This window comes from Eumetopias jubatus, unplaced genomic scaffold (genome assembly GCF_037043125.1).
Source record: "Eumetopias jubatus isolate StellerSeaLion01/CBP00866 unplaced genomic scaffold, mEumJub1_p1.0 scaffold_16, whole genome shotgun sequence".
Classification (NCBI taxonomy): domain Eukaryota; kingdom Metazoa; phylum Chordata; class Mammalia; order Carnivora; family Otariidae; genus Eumetopias; species Eumetopias jubatus.
This window is the reverse complement of record NW_028274822.1, coordinates 55535491-55551683: the sequence shown is the minus strand read 5'-3', so window position 1 is coordinate 55551683 and position 16193 is coordinate 55535491. Positions and strand designations below refer to the sequence as shown.

The following is a 16193-nucleotide window of genomic DNA, read 5'->3' as shown; positions in this document are numbered from 1 at the left end:
ACTCTGAGTAATTCTTACTGTGGGATCATGACAGACTGTCACCCTGTCAGACCCTCAGCCTACAGCCAGTGCATCCTCCCCCTCCGCTCACTCCCTCACAGATATGAGTGCTTAATTGTGCCAAGGATGGCTTGAAATGTTTGGTGACAGCGCCCTGAACCACACAGACAAAATGATACTGCTTGTCTTTGAGCGATACCCATCCCTCCTCCCCACAACTGATCCTGGCTGGGTTTAAGGAGTCCCATGGTTCTTAGGGATTCTACTACAGTGTTGTTCACATGTGTCTGGCTTAAGTCCTCCTTGAAGCCTAACTATAATTTATGACACTATTTCTGTGAAAAACAGGATTTGGGACTCTTGACAACCATTTTACAAGCAGCATTTTGGAAATAATTAATTGGCAATTGGGAACTTCCTATGCTGTAGTTAGATTTTGTGTAATAACAACTCTTGTTTATGCTTGCTAATAGAAATATGTAGTAAATATATATATATGTCAACTGCTGACTTAAAAAAAATCAAAGTTGTCTCACTAATTGTTTTGCTTAGGCTAATCTTAAAATGAGTTTATATTCCTCGAATGTGTACTGACACCCAGGACGATAATCTAGCCACGTGCAGTAGAATGGAAATGCTGGAAGTTCACAGTGTTGAGCATTTTTGGTTTAAGGAGTCCTGGGAGTGCAAGAAACAGTGACATTTCTATCAGAGATGGTTTTGCTTTTTTTTTTTTTTTTTTTTTAAGAGAGCGTGGGGGAAAGGGGCAGAGAGAGCATCTCAAGCCGACTTTGCGCTGAGCCTTATTCAGGGCTCGATCTCATGACCCTAGGATCATGACCTGAGATATCAAAAGGTGGACACTTAACCAACTGATCCACCCAAGCACCCCTCTGTCAGAGATGGTTTTAGAGCCCTTTTTTGGTACTGGAAGAAATAAACCAGTTTAATGAAAAATTCATGTGGGAACCAACTGATAATGTCAGGAACTAAGCATGAGACATGCTAGTCCCCTACTGACCATGTGATTTCTGGCTTGAGAAATTCTCTCACTGGTCAACAGAATGAATAAGAGGAAAAAGCAGCTTCATATAACTGAGGTGGTGGGGAGCCCTCGGTTGGGAGAGCTGATCTTCACATCCATTCCTTAAATATTTCCTTAAAGTATCCTCTTAATTTTGTCTTAATTTTGGCATCTCAAAACCCACAAAATAGATGAGCCCTTGGTCTTCGTTGTTACCATGTTCTTTCAAGTAGAAGAACATGTTCCCAGATGTGGCCAGGCATCTGTTGCCCAGGAGGAGTGCATCCATAGATTGTGCGAACGTCCGCCTCGGGCTGGGGCTCCGAGCGTGATCCACAGACCAAAGGCATCTGTAGTTCCTGGAACATTTATTAGTAAAAACCATCTTACTGCCCTGAGGTGCCTGTACCAGTTATTAGCTCGTGGGGTATTCTGACTTTTTATGGGCACTTGAGGTCTGGTTTCTTATAATAGTCACTTTTCGAGTCAGAGAAATGATTTCCTGAGGTTGAGTCTGATCTCCCACTGCAATTGTAACACGTCCTTCCCTGGGGAGAAAACCTGCCTCTGTACATTTGTTTCCTGTGAATACCGGGACCACAATCAGAGGGGTGGTGGACATTGCTCTGTATTTTGAAAACGTTTTCATTTTCTTAAAAATCAGACTTTTTGTTTTAAAGACTTACTCCAATTTAGGGGTGCCTGGATGGCTCAGTCAGTTAAGCTTCCAACTCTTGGTTTCGGCTCAGGTCATGATCTCAGGGTCGTGGGATCGAGCCCTGCCTTGGGCTCCATGCTCATTGGGGTCTGCTTCAGATTCTCTCTCTCTCAAATAAATAAAATCTTAAAAAAAAATAAAGACTCCAGTTTAAAGCTTGCTTCCTCTTTTACTTTTTCACTTGCTGCTGTCTTTGACTTGCACTATTTTTCTGGGGACTCCTCTTGGCCTTGAGGATTTTGAAACAGTGACATTCGTTGCCTGCTCCTAGTTCCTCATTGCTGTGTCAATTGAGTTCATCCTGCTGATGGTGCCTGGAAAGGAGAATTACGTAAAAGTCTAGGAGAACGGTTGTAACTGGTTCAATACTGATGTTCTCTGCAGCTTTGAATTAGGAAGTTTCTAGTATCATTTTGAACTTCCCCATTGTTTTATGCTTAGTCTCAATTTCCTACTCATGTGGTTGGCTTAAGAGTTCATTCTGAAACAAACCTCATGTGTAAAACAGACCTACTCACAGCAAATGGTTGAAGAACTCCTCTGTTTGTTCTCCGAACAGTGCTATTCCGGTGGTACCATCAGGAAGAGGACTTTTCAGGGAGTGCCGTAAAGCAAAACCTCTGCTGTTCCACCAGCGGTTCCACCCAGCAGTGCACAGTGTGGCAGCTGGAGGTCTAATTATAGGCTGGGACCCCTTAGGAATTACATCAAATGTTAGCAGGAGGACTGTGTGTAAATGGCACGGTTTGCCTTGGGCACCAGGGAGCCGAAGTGCACACAGAATAAAAATAAAGTGCCCCGTCCAGCATATGTTGGTTTTAGATACTTGTGAAAAGTGTTAGTGATAATAAATTACTTAGTGATAATAAATTGATGGCCATTCAGTGTAATAGTGTTGGCTTAAAAAGCCCCATGAGGAAGAGAACACATCCATTCCTTTTGTAGATCACAATTGTGTGTTTGAAAAATCTGACCATTCAGTGCATGTTGACTTAAAGATAGCACAGAAATTAAGTGTTATATACCTGTAATTCGGACTGTCAGAATATTCTGGGTGCAGCTGTGCCCTGTCTGGACTAATGGATTCTAGGACCGAGGAAATCCCACCTTCTTGTCAGAAACATATGGCATGAGAAATATCCCGTCTGTTTTTTAAAAAAACAACCCTCAAGGACCAAAGTAATACCAAGAAAGTGCCAATGATTCCTCTGAATATACTTCTCAGACAGCATTTTTTATAAGAAGTTCATTTGAAAATATATTGTTTCCTTTTAACTTTCATTAATATTTTGACATTTCTTGATATTTCTACATACATTAATAGTATTCAATGCAAATAAAGCTAGGTCTGTGTGCTTGTCTTTGAAAGAGGCAGAAACAACTTTTGAAATAAAAAATAATAAGTATTTACAGATGGACTAAATTCTTATGTATAAATGGAGGGAAAAAATCTATTTCAAGAGTAATCCTGTAACCTAGATTTTCACCACTCACATAACGTGGTATCTTATTTTGGTTGTATTTTCAAATTACTCTTCTAAAGAAAGCAAAAACATGTATGCCATTCATGATTGGCATCGGATATAAAAATGTATATCAACTTTTTTGTTGTTGCCTTATCCTGTAAAGGAAAAATGGACCTCACACCATAATCAGTGGTGAGGAGTATACGATATTAACAGCTGTTCTGGCATTCTGTTTCAGCTAGGTTGGGGCCGGAAGGAAGAAGTGGTGCTCCATACTGAAATAATCATTGCATAAGGGTTGGTGTCAGCTATGTTACTGCTGAGAGTTGTCATTTAATACATAAGACATACTGAGGAAAATGCTCATTTTCTTCTACTTTTGGAACCTTATAATTATGCTTTTGCCTCTGTATTAACCAAAGTCATTATTATCTCTTATTGAAGTCAAGTTTAAAATGCAACTTTAGTTTTACTATACCGTTTTTATCATCAGATTTCTGTTAGGGAATACATGAAAATTGTCATGATTTTCTAATTTGGATAAGCTGTTATGACTGTAACTTGATATATCCTGTACACATAGGGTCTAGGAATCTGAATATATGTGAATAATGGCTAATGTTTGAGTACTTAATATGTATTTATATGTGCCAGGCTATAAATTTTATGGATTATTTTATTTAATCTTGATAACCTGGTGAGAAGACTCAGGTTAAGTAACTTACCCAGAGTTACACAGCTGATTAATCATGGCCAGTTGAACCTAAGCTCTGACCCCTACGTGGGGTTTATGCTCTTACCCGCTCTTGTACTGTGTCTCCAATAGAGCGAGACCAGTGAATGGTGTGAGCAGTTTCCTGACATAGTCGCAGAAGAGATACTCCATAAATATTTAAGTGAGAGAAAAGTCTGTCCATTTTCTAGGTTGCCACCTTCAGTTTAATCTGGTCATCCTACCCTTAAATTTTTTTCTACGTCCTTCAAACACAGCACAAACACACCAGGCTTTCTCTTCTCCCATTACACTAGCCATGTGGCCTTCTCCAGCTCAATTAGGATAGATGAAGTTATGCTGCTATAAACCCCAAATCTCTGTGGCTTAAAACAGCAAAGCTTCACTTCTTGCTTGAACCATATGTGATCTGTGGTTTGGCAAGGGGTCTTTACTCATGGTACTAACCGAGGGACCCAGACTAACAAGGACATGTGAACCTACTATGTGAGGACAAGGAGAACCAGAAATACCTGGGAGAGACCACTGTTAACTACCTCAGTCAATAGACATGTTTCCCGACCAGGAGAACTTCCTACACCATCCACTAATGCCCAGGCACCCTGGTCAGTGCCCTTGCCCTCGACCCACTGCCTTCAGCAGATCCCCTCTCTGGAGAGCACACTCTTGTCCTTTTGCTGGTGGCTCCAGCATTCTTATTTAGGTGGGGCTTTGCCCAGTGGGCTGTTTGGGAATGGGGAACTAGAAGATCTGTCTGGCACCTGCACTTGCGTAGCTGGCCATTTTTGACTTATTTTTTGGCATAGGGAGAGGTGGTTTATGGTGGAAGTTATAACCAATGGACATAATGGGGAAGAGCTCCAGCTCCCCATTCTCCCTGTCTTTCAACCCCGGGTCTACTCCCTAACTCGCTGTCTCCTCTCTAGCCACTGTGATGTGTCTAAAATACCTTACTACTCCAAGTCTTAAAACCACTAATTGTCCTCAGATGCTCCTGATATGTATTAAGTTCCCTTTGTGACTGGATCCCTACTTGCCCTATTAGCCTCCTCTGTCTTACTGTCCCCAAGCCCCTACCCAAACCCAGACACTCTTCTCTCCGCCTTGCTATTTTCTTTGGGCCTCAGATGTTTCTTTCTCTTGAAAGGAATTCCTGGTCTGCCCAGTCAAAGCTGAGTGCCCTGTCTCTACGTCTCCTAGCATCTAGGACTTCACACCTCCTGGCATTTCTCAGCTCTGTTTCAGAACTAGTTGCTTGTCTGTGGTCTCTCTAGACCATGACATCTTTGAGGGTGGGAATTTATATCCATGACTTTTTGTGTGTGTCATTACATCCCTAGCATTAACGTATTGTGCTGTGTTAGTTGAAGGAGCAACCGGCAAGGCAATAGAATCCACACTAATGGTCCTATGATTCTTCTTCCAAATCTGTACCTATTTTCTTGTGTTGCTGAATTTGACCAGAAAGTTTGTTCTAACTCTACCTCATCTCTTTGTCTTATTGAAATCTATCCTCAAATATTGCTTTGTTCAGAAAACCTTTTGGAATGATTTAGGATACAGGTTATTGCTTATACATTCTTAATCTCTAGCAAGGTGGCCCTCTATGATTTTTCAGCCCTGTCCCTGGTGTACATTTCTACCCAGGAGGTGTTCTGTGTATGTCTGGAAGGTTGGGATGTTGAAGACCCTTGGAAAGTAAGCACTGTGAATCACCCCTTTGAACATTAAATGTTCAAGAAACCCCAAAAAGCTTCAGTTTAGTATCATGAACTAGAGATTACATATTTGACCAAAAATTATCTTGTTTGAATCCCTATTGGAAAAAAAAATATTAATCTGGGCCAAAGCCAAGTCTCCTCTCTTCAAAGATGGGAGAACCCAAAATTGGAGCCTTTGATTACCTTTGCAAATAAGTGAATGCTGGGTATATAGACAAAAAGCCACAGCTATTAAAAGAGTGAGATTCAGATCCTTTAACCATCTCTTAGTATTTTTTTTCAACTCTGTTTTTCTAAGGAGATATTGGAAGGAAGTCAGATTAATTCACTTGAATTTCACATGCTTTCTGTTTTTCCTTCCCTTGTATTGGAAGTCCTAAAGTATATCAAACTTAACAAAAGGCTCACAGCAGGCAAGAAGTGAGAGGCACATGGATGATACTGCCTGTCTTTGGGTTTATTGGGAATGAAAGTCTTTGATCAACCTAGATTATTCCATTCTTTGTACTTTCATTATGTAACTCGTATCCCAAAACTTCTGAAATGGTTTTACTTGAATGAAGGGACAACATACAAGTGTGGTTACTTTAAACACTCTTTTTGAGGAAATTGATGCCTCCGATGAATTTTTTATTCCTCATTTATTCCTCTCCTAAATGAATGGGCAAATGGAACTAGCATTTAAGTAAAAACTACTGTTATAAATTTAATAATCTTTATCAGATAAAATTTGAGAGTAATGGGGCATAACATTAAAATATAACTTTAAAGGGGTGCCTGGGTAGCTCAGTCATTAAGCGTCTGCCTTTGGCTCAGGTCATGATCCCAGGGTCCTGGGATCGAGCCCCACATCGGGCTCCCTGCTCCACAGGAAGCCTGCTTCTCCCTCTCCCACTGCCCCTGCTTGTGTTTCCTCTCTCGCTGTCTCTTTCTGTCTGTCAAATAAATAAATAAAATCTTAAAAAAATAAATAAAATATAACTTTAAAATATAACTACTAGATAAATTTATTCTGTATACATTTGTTGAACAAATATGTGATCCATGTGCTAGGCACTAGAATAAAAAGCTAAGGAACTGCTTGCTCCCTGCTGAAGAAGAATCTATGGTCAGTTTGGATGGGTAACAGCAGGGCAGTGTGGCTCATGTCTAAGAATGTAAGCACTGCTCCTGAGCACAGATGCTCAGTTGGGGCTCCCCAACTGCCTGAAAATTGGTCTTGGCTTTATGTAAGGGATGATGTTCCACCTGGGTCCTTAAGGAAGGAATTGGCACCTCTGGGAGCTCTTATCACCATGACTAGGCACAGTGTATCAGACCACAACCCCTTGGACTGCATGCTATGGGGCCCATTGATAGATGGCAAGAGAAAAATCAGAATAATTCTCTTACATACCAAAACAAAGCAGAATAATGGCAAACAACAAAAATCCTATAAGAGAAATTTACTTACAGTGCTTTGGAAAAAAAGGCAAAGCAGAACAATTTGAGGAGGATTCCAGTTTCTTTTTGTGAGCTGGTACCTTTGGTTTAAGCACATCTGGTTAGAGGCCTGCAGACTTGACTTTTTGATCTCCTTCAATTTAACCTTTTAGATTAGTGTGATTCTAAGGTAGCAAACCGTGAAATAGGAAGATTAATATCTTCACTCTGGTTTAAATTTCCAAGCATTTCTTTCTTCCTACCACATTTAACTCTCTTCTCTCAGATCGCTGTTGTCCTAGGCAGCGACCACTGTCTGGTGACCAGGAATGGGCGTGGTGGCCCTTTAAGACTGTCCTCAACTCAAGGAGATGAATGCTCACCAGGGGAGGTCATGAGGCGGCTGGTTTGGGCCAGATGAGGACTTGAGCCCACCAGTGCCACCAGGTCCAGCCTCCTTAGAGGTTATTCCTAAGTCCCCTTGGGTTTATTTTCTCATCTCAGTATTAAAGCATCTTCTCAGGCAAATGCAAAACCAGTTTGAGTGCTCATGAAGAATTTCCCAGCATTATACAGTGTCTGATTATGAAAACTGTTGCTTTTGTTACCTTCAAGTGTGTTTGCCTGATTGACTCTGAAGTCTGACCTCTTCTAGGTTGGTCTTTGTGACCCTAACAGGAGAGACTGCTCAGCACTCCAAGGCTGATGGCTTTGAGTAGAAGTCTCTAAATATCATCTTTGTTCTCACGATTAAACACAGTGTGCTTGGGTGGCTCAGTCGATTGGGCATCTGACTCTTTGGTTTCAGCTCAGGTTGGGAGATCGAGCCCCTTGTGGGGCTCTGGGTGTTGGCATCAGACTTAAGTAATAAACAGATCAAATAGCTGTGATTCTGATTAGATGCTGTTACACATAAGAAACAGGTACATGGTGATGGGGAATAAGGGAATATGTGGAGAAAATAGAAAAAATGGAAACAGGAATGAATACTTGGCAAAAGTTTTGGAATGAACAGAAGATATTCCAGTGGGAGGTAGATCTTCTGTACTGTATAATATTAATATAGAAATCTTAACTGTAGTTAATTGTTGTCTTTTTCCCCATCACCAGGGGAAGAACATAGTTTGGAAAGTGGAGTATGCATTGTTTTATGCCTTTTGGAAGCTAAATGAAGAATACAAAATATTTATAGGATCAGATAAGGATTAGGCTATAGTAATTATGATTTTGTACTTGTGGTTCCTTGATCCCCAGAAAATTTATTTTCATCATCTTCCTGGCTAACCAAGGGCATCATTGTTCCATGTAACCTTTGTCTGAATTCTTTTTCTTTATCTCCCTCTTGAGAGAGCCCTGGAATAAGATAATTATCTCACAAGCTCTGATTTTCAACAGAGTTCACGTAAGAACGTTACTGGAAATGGCAAGTCCACGGACATGGTAGATGCTGCTGTGAGTTTTCTGACAGTGGCAAGGAGTGAGTTCAACCTGCCCTTTGATTTGGTTTATTAAATATGATTATATTCACACTGGCAGTCCTTAAGGCCTATAAAGCTCTAAAGGAGGAGATAATATTTGATAAGCTTTAGGAACTTTGCCCAAATCATCATTGGATTTTATCATAATGCTTATTTTTTCCCCTCACCAACATTAGAATAAATTCTAGCCAGGAGATAGTAAGGAAAGGAATTGCTCCACTGGTTTAAGAATAATCATGGTCCATTTCTTGAACGCCTCCTATGTGTGCTGTACTCCATTAAATGCTACCCTATGTGCATTATTTTACTTAATTCTCAACTGTTGTAAGAGGTATTTTAACTGCATTTTGCAATCGATAAAAATTATTTTCAGAGAGTTTGAGTAACTTCGGTTCACAGAGCTGGTAAGTGACAGCTAAAGTTTAGCACTTTGTAGATCAGTGACTGATGCCAACTGACAGAAGTGATTAATAGCTCTTATTAATGTCTCTCATAATATCTTTACAAATAATGTCCTTTTGGCTTTTATTGTTAATCCCCTTTTGAAAGAGACAAGTCTCATGCCAAATTGTTAATGCTAAATATAAGCTCGAGAGGTTAACTTAGGCCTCTTGGATCTTATACTGACGTTTTCCCTGTCCCTTGGTTGCTCTGTTATTTGACAAGCTTGGACAAGCCATAGCAGAGCCTCATCACAGGGGAGACACTGTCAGTCACATCAGGGTCAGGAGAGGGATGGATGGGTCATCATTCTTTGAAGTGCTTTTCTGGGTAATAGACACTTTTGCCTTTTTGATTTGACATCTAATAGAGTGCTCCTCTTAGATCAATGTGGAATAGATGTATTCTGCATGAGATAGGGGATAAAATAGTAGAGTATAAGTACTTTTAATTCTGGCCCCACTTCTCGGGTGTGCTTGTGGTCTGGCTTCATTCAGCTCCAGTATCCAAACTGCCCTGCAGGTTCCATGCATTTGAGGGCCGTCCTTAGCGGTGGTCTTGAGGCGGGTGTTTTGCTGTAGTTCTTAGGGCCCAAGATCTGGAGACCCTATGCTCTCAGGTCTGTTCTAGAGAGACCCTAAACAAATATATCCCAGTTGAGGAAACATCTGTGACTGAGTGTGTCAGGAGACTTAGACACTTATGCCCTGATTGCCAAGGTGTCAGCAGTAGAGATTAACAATGACTTGCTTTTTCTGCTCAAGGACCTGGATGTGCCTTTCTCCCATAGTGGACTCTAGACTTTTGTCCTGTCTCCTGTTCTATTAAAGAGTAGGCCACATTGGTCAATTTCTCAAGAGCATTCCGAGAAATTAGTAAAGGAAACAATAATAATCACAGTGATAACAATAGCTGTAGTTTATTGGGGACCTGCTACATGCTGGATGTTTTATATAAGCCATCTCCAGCCCTCCAGGTAGCCTTTGGAGGTAGATGTTAGCTCATTTAGAGATGAAAAGCCTGAGACTGGCAAGGTCACACTGTTCAGTTAATAGGTCATAGAGCTAGAATTCTAGCTCACACCTGTCTGACATCAACGCCCAAGCTCCTTTCACTAGGTCACACTGTCTTTCTGTGAGAAATGATTCTAAGAATTTCAATAAACATGTTGATTGTAGTGCCATTTTGTCTAGAATGACTATAACAGACAGCACAATTTCAAATAGCATTTCAGGAATTTAGCAGATGGGTGTCCTAATTCAGCAAGAATCATCTAATGAGTGCCTGTTAAGTGCCTGACAGTGTTCAAGGGCCTAGAAATCCAAAGCTGAGTCCATACATTCAACAAATATTCATCGAGCACCTGCTGTGTGCCGGACACTCTTCTAGACAATGGGGTTACTGGGGCTTGGAGCCTCCAGTGGGAGGAAGCAGATAAAGAGCAATGTAAATCAGCGAAATATTTCATATATTAGTTTAGTGATAAATGTTACAGAGAAGAACAGAGCAGGAAGGGAGGAGAGGGTAGTGGAGGGGGTTAATAGGGAAGGACTCACTGAGGTAAATTTAAGCAAAGACTTGAATGAGGTGGGGGAGTGAGCCAAGGGAGAACATTCCAGGTGGAATAGCAGGCCCTGGAGGGGAGTGTCCTGCTGTTTCAGAGGAATGATGGAGAGGTCAGCCAGGCTGGCCAGAGCAGGTAAGCAGGAGAGAAGTAGAAGATTAGGGAGCACCTGTGGATCATTTTTTAGGTGGGACATAATGACTGCAATTTACTGTTCATGAAATGGGGAGTCATTGGAAGAGTTTGAGTGGAGAATTGACACAATTTGCTTTATATTCCAAAAGGATCAACCTGGCTCTTGGCAAGCGCAGCGGTAGGGAGAGCAGTTAGGAGGCCAGTGGAGTAACTAGCAAGCAAAGATGGTGGCCAGACAGAGGGCCAGTGGTGTAGGTGAAGGCGTGGCCATAGTGGTGGAGGGGTGGAATGGTCGTGGAGGTAGAGCCACAGGATTTACTGAAAGGCCTTAATGTGGACATCTTTGTTAGTTTTTGCAATTGTATTTTCTTTGGCCTGAGACCTCTTGAAAGATAGACTGGCCAGTGGAGTAAGAGTCGGGGACAACGTGGTTCAGGGGAGAAAATTCAGGAGTTCACTCTTAGACACCTTTGGTTTGGGATCGGCTTCTAGTACAGAATGAGAGTAAAAACCATTCCTTGCCTTTCAGACTTGTGTGTCTGGTAGCAGAGACTCTCAGAAGCAAATGTTGCTACAAATACAGGGGGAGTCACATAATGGTGGGAATGTGCATGAGCACAGTGGTCACCCAGCCGAGACTGTTTCTGGGGACAGGGAAACAGCATCCGAGTTGGGGGTGGGGTCAGAGCCAAAGCATAAGGTTCAGTAGTGCTCGGGGAAAGTGGGTGGATTGGAAGCTTCTAGGGGCAGCACATTCGAGGGCCTGGAGCTCTTGAAGAACAACAATCATTCAGTAGGTCATGATTGCTGAAGCTCATGTTGTGAGGATGAAAGAGAAGCTTCAGGGTCAGGAAGGCTCAGGATGTGGCTGCCCTTAGGGTGGCATCAGGGAGAAGAAAGGGATGGGGAGCTATTGAAAATACTTGATAGCATAGAAAGAAATAGCCTTTCAGTTCCAAACTTGTAAGAACCAACTAGGGACAAACACCAGTAGAAAACAATAGCAAGTAGGTTATAACCTGTGGCTTTTATTTTGTTACTATTTTATACTCTTTTCATAAGCAGTGTTTCTCAAGCTATAAAAATGCTATGTTCCTAGTCCTTAGCTGGGATAGTAGATCACAGACTGAATTTGGTGAAAGGCACTTGAAATCTCCTTGGACCCAGTGCTGGCTCCACTCCCATCCCACTCAGCTCAACAGGGCTGCCAGGACGAAAAGAATATAGTCAAGATGTTATCAGAAAAGGATATGACCGTTTGTTTGACATCCAGGGTTGGTTAAATAAGAGATTTGGCCATGAGGGCTTTTTTTTTTTTTTTTTTTTTAAAGAAGATTTTGGTGTATCTGTTACCTCTTCTGTTGGGTGACCAAGACCCTGACTCACTGGCAAGTGCTCAGCAGTTTTTGTGAAATTGAATTAAAAGTGTTGGGTGAGGGCTAGCTGGGTGTCCAGATTGGAGTTGCTACTAAGGCAAAAACTGAAGGTGTCCTGTGAATTATAATTAGCAGGGTTTTATTTTCGCTCCTTTCTTCCTCTCTTCTGTTCTTCCTCCCCAGCTGTCCTCCCCTCAATGGAAACCAGTTTCATTTTAAAAGAGGTATTTCTTGGAGAGAAGAGCAAATAAGATTTTTTTTTTTCAACTTTGAGGAAATACAATGTTCTCAACCTCACTTCAGTAATAATCATCACTGATAGAGGTGGATAATACCCCTTCCACCAGTTATTACTGAATATTCTGTTGGGAAGAAGATTGAGCAGGACTGAGGCAGAAGAATATGTCTATTTTGAAATATAGCTGGTAATGAGTATTACATATTATTAAAGTGAAGACCTTAAAATGCAAAAACATATAGTCTGCCTACATTTTTTGCATAAACCAGCAAAAGCCCAAACTAGCGTGTGTGTGTGTGTGTTTGTGTGTGTATGAAATGCAAAAAGCAACAGAACCGCTGACTCGATTTGGTGGCAGTAACCAAAATAAGCACAAATTGATATAAGCCTTGACCAGTGTCAGTGATTTGTTGTTATCTACTTGTCATTTTTGTCTCCAGATGCAGTTGATCCATAGCTTTGGGACTTTTAATTTCCTAATAGAGCAGTGGTTAGCAGACTTTAGTGGAAGAATCCCCTGGGTGCTCATTCAAAGTGCAGAAATGCTGTCCCTTACTGTTCTCAATCCAGCCTGCATTTTAGAATCCCAGAGTAGCTTTTAACAATTACCTATGCTTGTGACCTTCCACCAGGCATTCTGGTTGATTCGGTGCGGGTGGAGCCCAGGCATCTGTACCAGAGGTTCTCCACACCTGCAGCTAGGTCTGGGGAATATGCAGTTTTACCAGAGCCCCAGGTGATTCTGATCCAAGTGGCCTGAGTATCATTCTCTGCAACCTGAAACCTTCACTGGTTTGATCTATCCACTGAGTGGTGGCACCAAGTTATATTAGTGGAGTATAAATAGGTGCATTTGAGAAGTGTAATATTAGAATTAATCCTTTTTTTCTGTAAAAAAATTTTAAGGCAAAGCATGGGGAAGTCACCCAGCTGAAAGAGTATTTTAAAGAAGTGATAAATATGTCTTTATGAAGAGATTATTTTGTTGATTTGTTGCCTTTTGCTTCTAAGACATACTTTTGTAGAAAATCTAAAAAAAGAGAGAACCCTCCAGAAATGATCACTCTTAATATTTAGGTTCATCACTTATATTTTGTCTTCTCATGGTGAGTCTGGCCCTTGAATCCGCAGCCTTTCTGGAGTTCGTAGTTAGCGCTCCTCTCTCCAGCTGTCTGGCCCCTGTTGATAGTCACCCATCCCTTGCATCGGGAAGAATGGCCTCCCTGCTCTCAGGGAATAGTTCTGTCTGTCCTAGTCTGTCCTCCTCTAGATCAGAAACACCAGTGAGCGTCTGGGAACCCATCTGCCCTGAATCTTTGTGACCCTCTCCAGGAAGGAGTTCCCCTGGTAAACGTGTCAGGATCAACATCATCTTCTCTTATCGGTCCCAATTTTGCTTTTGCAACTTGTTCTCACCTTCTCCACCGGACTCTGTCCAAATCCACTTTGGGGGAGCAGATGCCCCTGTCTCAGTCTGTTTGAGGACCTCTCTGAGCCGAAGAGTTTGAAAGCAAAGGAATTGGTATGGCTTCTTCACAGAGAAAGCTTTCACCTAGACAGAGTTATTTTGCTCCCATTTTAAATGGACAGGTTAAAGGATTTAAAATGAATTTCATTGTGAGAAGTTTAGTAATTAAAAAAAAAATTGTCAGCATAGGAAGGGAAGCACATATTGCTGTAGTTAAGCCTTTAAAAAAAAACCCAAAAACTCAGACCATAAAGAACCTGTAAACATTTTGTTAAGATGAACTGCATTTCAGCCTTTCAGTTGTTCTTCAAATTTATTTTTGTCTGTAGGGTTTTAAGCTAATCTCCATTGAACTGGAAATATGTGGATTTAAAAATTGAAAGAGCTGTTTATTGGCTTAGTTGCCCATTAGAGAAAAAGAGTATAAATGGAACATCACACCTGTAGCCGTTCAGTCATTTTTAGTACATTGTGTGGGAAATTCAACCCCCGTAATCAGAATATCTGAAGGCAGCTCCAACCGCTGCTGCATTTTTATCTGCTGAGTCACCTCGGAGGCAGGAGGCAAGATGGTGGCTGAGCTGGGCCCCAAAGCTTCCATTACAAAGAATTTGAGTAGCAAATGGGGAACCTATCGGTGCTTCAGGCACCCAGTGAACAGCCCTGGCATAAGGCACCTTCAAAGAACGTGGTGAGGCATTGTTCTCAAGCAGCTCATTTGTGTGCCAGTGAGATCTTTTAGGAACATTCTTTGCAGTCTTCATCCGTTACCAGCCTAGGGATAAAAGCCGATGCATTACAGTAAAAACAGAATAATTAAATACTTGGCCTCGCATTTGTATTGAAGAATGAAAAAATTCAGTCTGTCAAAACCCCAAAGTATAGGAGGATCCAGACTGCCAGAGGAGCTTCCATTTCCAGTCTCTGTAGGACTTGTGATAAGAGTCTCTGAATGCTTAGTTAATTAATTGTGGGGTGGCAGAGATGCCGTGCTATCTAACTATGGGAAAAAAACAAATTCTGTTAATTTGGTTTTGGAGTACTGAAATGTCCTAGAAAATGTCAAGTTTAAAAAGGGAAACTGATCAAATTTAACATCTTCTATGCGGAGAAGCTGAGAGCTATTAACTTAATGGTCATTTCTGTTCAGTGCAGTAGATATGGTACCACAAAACAGCCAAGGGCTTTAGGGGTCAGACTCAGTTGGGTTTGATTTTTCCAAGACCTCATTTGTAGATTTGTGACTTGGCGCATTTATGTTCAATGAGGCTGATGTTTTCAACCATTCATACATGTGTACATATATACACTAGGATGCCAATAATTGTTACTTTGTATGATTTTGTAAGTACTAAATGGGAACAATAATAGAAAGCTCCTAGAATTTTCCCATATATTTGATTTCTTTTTCTTAGCAATAGAAATGCCTTTTTTTCCACCCCATATTTCTTTATTGATTTGATCATACGTGATTCCTGTTGTGTGAGTCTTCAGGGCTCATCTGAAGATGTTTGTTTGTAAAGATACAAATATCTACAGGCAGTCTACCTTTCTGGGGTTTTGAAAGGTCTGTTTCCCCCTTTGTTTTCTTTTTCACATTCACCACATGTCCTTCTGTGACGAGTTTCGGGTGCCTGCATGAAGCTTACTGCAAGGAGCGAACCACAGGGAGAAAAGCCTTGAGTCCTGCACGCAGTTACAGAAAATGGACTGGCCAGATCCGTGTTCTGCCATTCCTCTGAATTTACAGGGCTCCTAGATAGAAGTGAGACGAGCTGTTCTGTCTTGTATTTGTGAAACTCGGAAATGCACACTGTTCATTCACTATTTGCCGTCTGTTTGTGTGCAATATTTCTCTGGACAGACAGGGAATTGGAGGGCAGGTTATTTGTTCTTGGGTCATTTTGAGACTGCCATTCTTCTTGCTCTGGCTGTCCTCACCCCTCTGGCATGGACACCTGTAAAGAGAAACCTGAAGTGTGGATTCCTGGCCGGTAGCCCCAGATGTCAGGGGCTATCTTGCTCCTCACTAAGGTGCAAAGGTTGGAAGTTTTTTGCTGTAACCTTTCCCTTATTTTTTAAAATAAATGGTTCTGTGAGTTCTGTGGGAGAGAGATCCATTTCAGAAGGAGTCGGAGAGCTGTTTGCTGGTGGATGACTGTATGGAATCTGACTGTTTTAATTTATTCACTGTCTATATGGTTCACACCTCATTTCTCACAGATGCAGAGTCAGATGTTGGGTAATAGAAAAATATGCTCTTGCATTAAGGTGCCAAAGATCTCTCTTTGCTAATACGTTCTTTCCAGAGATAGAATTGGCCAACAGTGCAGAAGAAATACACTATCTCCTTTACTCTCTTTTGATTTGAACTGTGAAATTCTTGAAAATTTTAAACAGTGGCATTGG

The 16193-nt window shown here is 41.4% G+C and overlaps 1 protein-coding gene across 5 annotated transcripts in view; it reads left to right on the top strand.

Annotated features, from left to right (window-relative positions):
- EPB41L3 (erythrocyte membrane protein band 4.1 like 3) overlaps positions 1–16193 on the top strand; it is a 148750-nt gene that overhangs the window by 30180 nt on the left and 102377 nt on the right. The window lies entirely within an intron of this gene.